Here is a 7,847-nt window from a genome sequence, read left to right on the forward strand (position 1 = left end):
AAGGAACTTTAATAAGGGAGGAGAAGAACTTTAATAAGGGAGAAGAGGAAAGAAGAGAAGGAGTGTTTTTAATATTTCTTTTCAAAAGCTAGAAACAAAGAGGAGCAATAATAACAGAGGGAAGTAGCTTATTAGTGGTTCAATGAACTATTAATTATTATTGTTATTACTTATTTATTTATTTTTATTTATTTATTATTATTATTTTTTTTTTAAGGTTTAACAACGGAGGTCTTATCGTCCCGAAATCGAGAGAGAGAGAGGAAGACAGGATAGGAAAAAGCCAACCGTTCCGAGAACGAACCTTATCTGGTTTGGATAAAATCCGCCCCGGACGGGAATTGAACCCATGACCTAGCGCTTACAAGGCAGACGCGCTACCAACCAAGCTAACCAGACGAACTAGTAACTATGTATCAGTTTTCCATGTAGCGCAAGAACCCTGAATTGGAGAAAGAAAAGAGGGAGAGAGAGAGAGAATGGGTAAAAAGAAAGAATTATTAGAGAGGAACGGAGAAAGGAAGAGAAAAGAGAGAGAAAACAGGGAGAAAGAAAGAAATCTACGAGAGAGACTGAGAAAGAAATATAAGAGAGAGAGAGAGAGAGAGAGAAAAATAAAAGAGAGAGAGTGAGAAAGAAATATAAGAGAGAGAGAGTGAGAAAGAAATATAAGAGAGAGAGAAATATAAGAGAGAGAGAGAGAAAGAAATATAAGAGAGAGAGAGAGGGTCCGACGCATTTAGAAACATAGCTTTTCGTTTCAAGACTTTAAAATATATCTTACTTTGTAACTGAAGAAAGAGAAAGAATTAGTCCAAAGCTCTACTTTCTCTCTTTTGAAAATTAATGAGTTGAAAATACGAAAGGAAAGAGGGAGAAAGGAGAGAGAGAGAGAGTGAAGGAAATTAGTGGGAGAGGGAAAAGGAGAGGGAGACAAAGCAGAAAGAGAGAGGGAGATCAAAGGGAGAGAGAAAGCAAGCAAAAGAGAGAGAGGAGAAGAGGGAAATCAAAGGAAGGGAGAGGAGAGAGAGAAGAAATTAGTGGGAAGGAGAAAGAGAGAGATTAAAGGAAAGGGAAGGAGAGGGAAGAATTAAATTAGAATTTGTAAGAAAAAAATTTGTCTCCTCCTTTAGGAAATTCGAAAGAAAAATTTATCTTATTTTTAGGAAGTCGAAATTTTTTTCGTTTTTTCTTTTGCTTAAAAATTGAATTTTTGTCACATTAGAAGAAGATGGAAGACGTACAAAAAATCTTTCTAGTTCCTTGCATAACTTACTCAAATCAGTGCGGTAGAATGTAAGACAACGAAAAAAAAAAAGCCAGCAGTACAGGATTGCCCAGATAGTCACCCATCCGTATTCTAACCCCACGCGGAGTTACTTAACTCTAGTTCTCTGTTGGGAACTGGTACAAATGAACGTGCTATCGCCGCTGCTGGCTAATGAGTTTCTTTGCCAGCCTAATTGTTTTGTAGGGTAGCGCAACTGCCTTGGAAGCGCTAGGCCGCGGGTTCAATTCCCGCCCGGACCGGATTTTATCCTGAACAAATAATGTTCTTTCTCGGAACAGCTGGCTTTCTCCTATCCTGTCTCCCTTCTCTCTTCGCTTTCGGGACGGTAGGATAAAATCCGCCCCGGGCGGGAATCGAACCCGCGGCCTAGCGCTTACAAGGCAGACGCGCTATCCTTCCAAGCTAACTAGAGGAACTAGTAACTATGTATCGGTTTTCCATGTAGCGCAAGAACCCTAAATTGGAGAAAGACAAGAGAGAGAGAGAGAGAATGGGTAGAAAGAAAGAATTATTAGAGAGGAACGGAGAAAGGAAGGATAGAGAGAGAAAACAGGGAGAAAGAAAGAAATCTACGAGAGAGAGAGAGAGAGAGAAAGAAATATAAGAGAGAGGGAGGGAGAGAGGGTCCGACGCATTTAGAAACATAGCTTTTCGTTTCAAGACTTTAAAATACAGAGTGTTTCAAAAGTCCGGGGACCCCTGAATATTTTTTGAACGGCTAAAGATGGGAAGCTGAAATTTAGGGTAGTGATTGCGTATGAAAGGAAGAGAAAAGGGACGAAAAAAATCTGGTTCAGAACATCACACGACTTTCTATTACATTACACACACAAAAAATCGAACTTGATTAAGTTTGACATAAAAAAAACGTGAAAAACGAAATATCAAAAATAATAGCTTCAGCCAGCCTAGTTAGCTTAGTTGGTAGCACGCCTGCCTTGTAAGCGCTAGGCCGCGGGTTCGATTCCCGCCCGGGGCGGATTTTATCCCGATGGGATAATGTTCGTTCTCGGAACGGAGCAGAAGAAGGAAGAGTCGACGAAGAAGAAGAAGAGGGAAAGATATTGTCAATACTAAATGGGGATTTGTGTTCGAGATAAATGAAGCAACGTTGATGCGGATAGTCATCAAATAAATGGTAGATCATAAAAAACATCTAGTGGACAATGTGGACATGGGGAGTGTTCCTTGTTATTTGATATCCACTGAGGATATATTGTCAGTGGAGATTGGATTTTTCAAGTGAGAATGAGGAGGAGGAAGAAGAAGAAAATATGAAGCGAAGAGAGAGAGAGAGAGGAGAAGGAGGATTACAAAAAGAGTAGGTGAAAGAGAAAGAAGGAAGATGTAAGAGGAGGAGGAAGAGGAAAAAGAGAAGAATCAGAAGGAAGAGAAAGAGAAGACAGAGAGAGAGAGAGAGATAGAGAAAGAGGAGGAGGATTAGAAAAAGAATAGGTGAAATAGATAGAAGGACGAAAGGGAAAAAAGATGTAAGAGAAGAGAAAGAGTAAGAGAAGTAAGGAAGAGGAGAGGAAAGATAACAAGGAGGGAGGGAAGAAATGTGATAAGATACGTTGATCCCATGAGAAGTAGGTACATCGATAGAAATATGGGGCTGTGGAGTAGGATAAATGAGAGAGGAGTAGGAGGAGGAGGATGGAAAGAAGAAGAAGAAGAAGAAGAAGAATGAGAATGGGAAGAAGAAGAGAAGGAAGAATGGGTGGAGAAGAAAGAGGAGGAGGAGGAGGAAGAGGAGGAGGAGGAAAAGAAGGTAGAGAGAGTGAGAAGTGATAAAGTGAGGTAATTGAGTACTTTATCAACCTCAATATTGCTTCTTCGAGGAGAAGAACTTTAATAAGGGAATAGAAGAAGAACTTTAATAAGGGAGGAGAAGAACTTTAATAGGGGAGGAGAAGAAATTTAATAAGGGAGAAACTTTAATAAGGGAGAAAGAAACTTTAATAAGGGAGAAAGGAACTTTAATAAGGGAGAAAGGTTATGATGCCTAACCAATGATACCGAGAGGTACATATTAGGGAGAGGGAACTATGGATAGAGAGAGAACAAGAACAATGATACCTACCTAATATCTATCTTACATTTCTACTCAATACGAGACACGATATCTTTTTTTTTTAAGAGGTGTGACAGAGGGAACTGTAACTGCTATATGGTCTTATCGTCCCGAAATCGAAGAGAGAAGGAAGACAGGATAGGAGAAAGCCAGCCGTTCACACCATCTGATCCCCATTTGATAAGTTGATAGGTAAGTACTCGATTACTAAGAAACTCATCAACAGAACAAATCAGAGAGGATTAGAGTGCCTCCCATATTGTCATTTTCATTTCGAATGTGACGAAAATACACAATCGGAGAAAATGACACGAGAAGAAGAAGAAGGAAGTGGGGAAGAACGAGAACAGAAGAAGAACAAGAAATTACCTACACAATTGAAGAAGAAATAAGAATAAAAAGAAACAAGAAGTAGAAGAAGAAAGACAAAAGGAAAAGAAAGAGAAAGAATGGAAACAAAACGAACAAGAAAGGAATGAAGAAGAATCAGCAGCAGAAGAAGAGAAACAGGAGTAGAAGAAGAGACACAAGAAGAAGAAGGAAGTGGGGAAGAACGAGAACAGAAGAAGAGGAAAGAGAAGAAGAAGAACAAGAAATTACCTACACGATTCACACGATTGAAGAAGAAATAAGAATAAAAAGAAACAAGAAGTAGAAGAAGAAAGAGAAAGAATGGAAACAAAACGAACAAGAAAGGAATGAAGAAGAATCAGCAGCAGAAGAAGAGAAACAGGAGTAGAAGAAGAAGAAGAGAAACAAGAAGAATAAAAAGAAGAAGAAGTAGAAGAAGAAAATACATACTTAGGTAATCAAAGAATAGAAGAAAAGGAGAGAAGAACAAGAACAAAAAGAAGAACAGGAGGAGGAAGAAGAAGAAGAAGAAGAAAACAACAAGAAGAATCAGCAGAAGAAGGAAGAGTCGACGAAGAAGAGGAAGAAGAAGAAGAGGGAAAGATATTGTCAATACTAAATGGGGATTTGTGTTCGAGATAAATGAAGCAACGTTGATGAGGACGGTCATCAAATAAATGGTAGATCATAAAAAACATCTAGTGGACAGTGGACATGGGGAGTGTTCCTGTTATTTGATATCCACTGTGAGGATATATTGTCAGTGGAGATTGGATTTTTCAAGTGAGAATTAATGAGGAGGAGGAGGAAGAAGAAGAAGAAGAAGAAGAAGAAGAAGAAGAAAAAGAAAATATGAAGCGAAGAGAGAGAGAGAGAGAGAGAGAGAGAGAGAGAGACAGACAGACAGAGAGAGAGGAGAAGGAGGATTACAAAAAGAGTAGGAAGATGTAAGAGGAGGAGGAAGAGGAAAAAGAGAAGAATCAGAAGGAAGAGGAAAGAGAAGACAGAGAGAGAGAGAGGAGGAGGAGGATTAGAAAAAGAATAGGTGAAATAGATAGAAGGACGAAATGGAAAGAAGATGTAAGAGAAGAGAAAGAGTAAGAGAAGTAAGGAAGAGGAGAGGAAAGATAACAAGGAGGGAGGGAAGAAATGTGATAAGATACGTTGATCACATGATAAGTAGGTATAGGTATCGATGGGGTGGGGGTGGAGTAGGATAAATGAGAGAGGAGGAGGAGGAGAAGGGGAAATGTAAGAGAAGAAGGGAAAGAAGAAAGAGAAGTAAGGAAGAAGAGAGGAAAGAGAACAAGGAGTAGTGGAGTAGGATAAATGAGAGAGGAAGAGGAGGAGGAGGAGGAGGAAGAGAAGGAGGAGGAGAAGGTGAAGGAAGTGAGAAGTGATAAAGTGAGGTAATTGAGTACTTTATCAACCTCAATATTGCTTCTTCCTAAAGCATTTGATATTATGATGCCCAACCATTCTAACCAATGATACCGATAGCCAGCCTAGTTAGCTTAGTTGGTAGTGCGTCTGCCTTGTAAGCGCTAGGCCGCGGGTTCGATTCCCGCCCGGGGCGGATTTTATCCTGATGGGATAATGTTCGTTCTCGGAACGGCTGGCTTTCTCCTATCCTGTCTTCCTTCTCTCCTCGATTTCGGGACGATAAGACCATAGCAGTTAAAGTTCCCTCTGTCAAACCTCTTAAAAAAAAAAAAAAAAAAAAAAAAAAAAAAAAAATCATAGCAGTTACAGTTCCCCCTGTCAAACCTCTTTAAAAAAAAAAAAATGATACCGATAGGTAGATAGGGAGAGGGAACTATGGATAGAGAGAGAACAAGAACAATGATACCTACCTAATATCTATCTTGCATTTCTACTCAATACGAGACACGATATCTAATACCAACACCACCACACCACAATGGCAGGCAGCTTGGTTGGTAGATACTTGGTACGCACCTAGCCTGTTTTTAACGATATCTAATACCAACACCACCACACCACAATGGCAGGCAGCTTGGTTGGTAGATACTTGGTACGCACCTAGCCTGTTTTTAGTCCGTCCTCCCTTTACTATTACAATAGTAATAAAAAGGTATAAGGGACGGACTATTGTATTCGCTTCGAATCAGATCAGATGAAATCAATGTACAGTCGAACCTCGATTATTTCAACTTAGATTAGTTCAACTCTCTATTATTTCAACTCCAAAATCCATTGTTTTTTTCTATCTTTCAAAGGATATCCTATATCTTGTCAGAGGAAAAGATCATAGAAAGTGATCATTTCAAGCTCGATCATTTCAAATACCCCCGGTCCCAATCACTTGAAATAATCGAGGTTACACTGTACCTTTAATCGTAGCTATTGATATAAATGAATTATGGACCAAAGGGCATACACCGCATACATAAACGCTGGTACATCATATCCATCGGTTGAATCGGTTGATGACTTGTAGACGAGAAACGGATTTTGTCCAGTAGTTAAAATCTGAAACATTAAAGGAAAACTGAAATTTTAATTATGGAAGAGAGCATTTTTTAAGACCAGCCTAGTTTGTTTCCCGCCCCGGGAGAAAATTGTCCTGAACAGATAAGGTTCGTTCCCGGAACGGTTGGCTTTCTCGTAGGCTTTCCTTCTTCTAACTAATAGTGGGTGGCCCAACGTCAAAAAAGCTGCATTTCGTCAGGAAAGCACCAAATTTGGCATGGACCTTCATTTGGACCATATAAAACTTTTAGGAAGGGGTGACACCGAAAACCATGTATACGAACAAAATGGCGGCCTTTTTTTCAAAATGGCGGCCAAAAAAGGGTTTTTTGAGAATATCTCGTTTCCGGTAACTTTTTTCTAATAACAATAAATTAGAAAGTTGTTTGTCTTTTTATTTTCTACATTCCATACATTTACACTTTTTCTCTAGGATGTACCGTAATCCCGTACCGTAATGATTTTTCCAATATGGCGGCCAAAAAGAGGTTTTCTCACAATATCGCGTTCCCAGTAAATTTTTTCGAAGAACAATGAATTAAAAAGTTGTTTGTATTTTTGTTTTCTACATTTTATACATTTACACTTTTCTCCTAGGATGTACCGTTATCCCGTAATGGTCGATCCCGTTTTTGGGATATGCTGCTACTATAGGGAAATCCTTAAAAATTGTCCAATATATTGAAATAATATATTGAATTGTATGTTTTCAGGTATGCTGACTTGAAAAAAGTGGTTATTTTGCCGATTTAAGAAGCTATATTACAGATGGACAAGATGGCGGCTAAATAAGAAGAATAAATTAATTTTCTATTCTTTTAATCCAGTTTAGCCCAAGCTGTACATAATTTTTGACATGTGAATACGGTGCGGTGGTGGTACCCATTTTGCTGTTGAATACTGATCTCAGGACAACTTGCAGTTCCTATATGGTGTCGATCATTCGTGTCGACAAGGTAAGTTATAGAGTCAGAGTGTGCAGGCTCGTATAGAACCTACCCAAACTTGACAATACTAGACCTGCCCGAAGTTGACGGTACTATTCATAGAACTCAGACATTCCCTCGGCCTCGACATGAGAAGAAAAGACAAGCCTGTGAATGTGAATGGCTAGCCTTAGGCCAGCCATCCACTCACAGGTGCACTGATCAGGTCCGCCTGTCAGGTCTACCTGATACCTCATGAGTAAGTACGCACACTATCATTTAGACCTGACAGGTACGGCTGAAAAGTTCCGCATTCGTAATTTTACGAGACGAGAAAATATCCACAGAAAAACAACAATTTTTAAATATTATGAATATTTTTATTTTTCGATTTTTTAACCCTTCCACAGCTTGGCTTTGTAAACCATTTGCTTATCAGGTCTTCAACCAATAAATGACTCACTTGAATGGTCACCCGCCGGCTTGTAAAAGAGTTCAAATGATTATATGTAGGTATTTAAGGTTTAGAAAAAAAGTTTTCAACAATACTATGAAACAAATTACTATTTACAATACATACAGGGTGTACAACCCATTGGAAATTCCGGTCAGTTTTTGTGCCAAGGAGGTAAAACTTTTTTTGCGCCAAATACTCCAATAAGATAGGTAATAATGACAAAATAAATAATCATATCAATAGAAATGGGCAATC

Source organism: Diaphorina citri, unplaced genomic scaffold (genome assembly GCF_000475195.1).
Source record: "Diaphorina citri unplaced genomic scaffold, Diaci psyllid genome assembly version 1.1 scaffold1152, whole genome shotgun sequence".
Classification (NCBI taxonomy): domain Eukaryota; kingdom Metazoa; phylum Arthropoda; class Insecta; order Hemiptera; family Psyllidae; genus Diaphorina; species Diaphorina citri.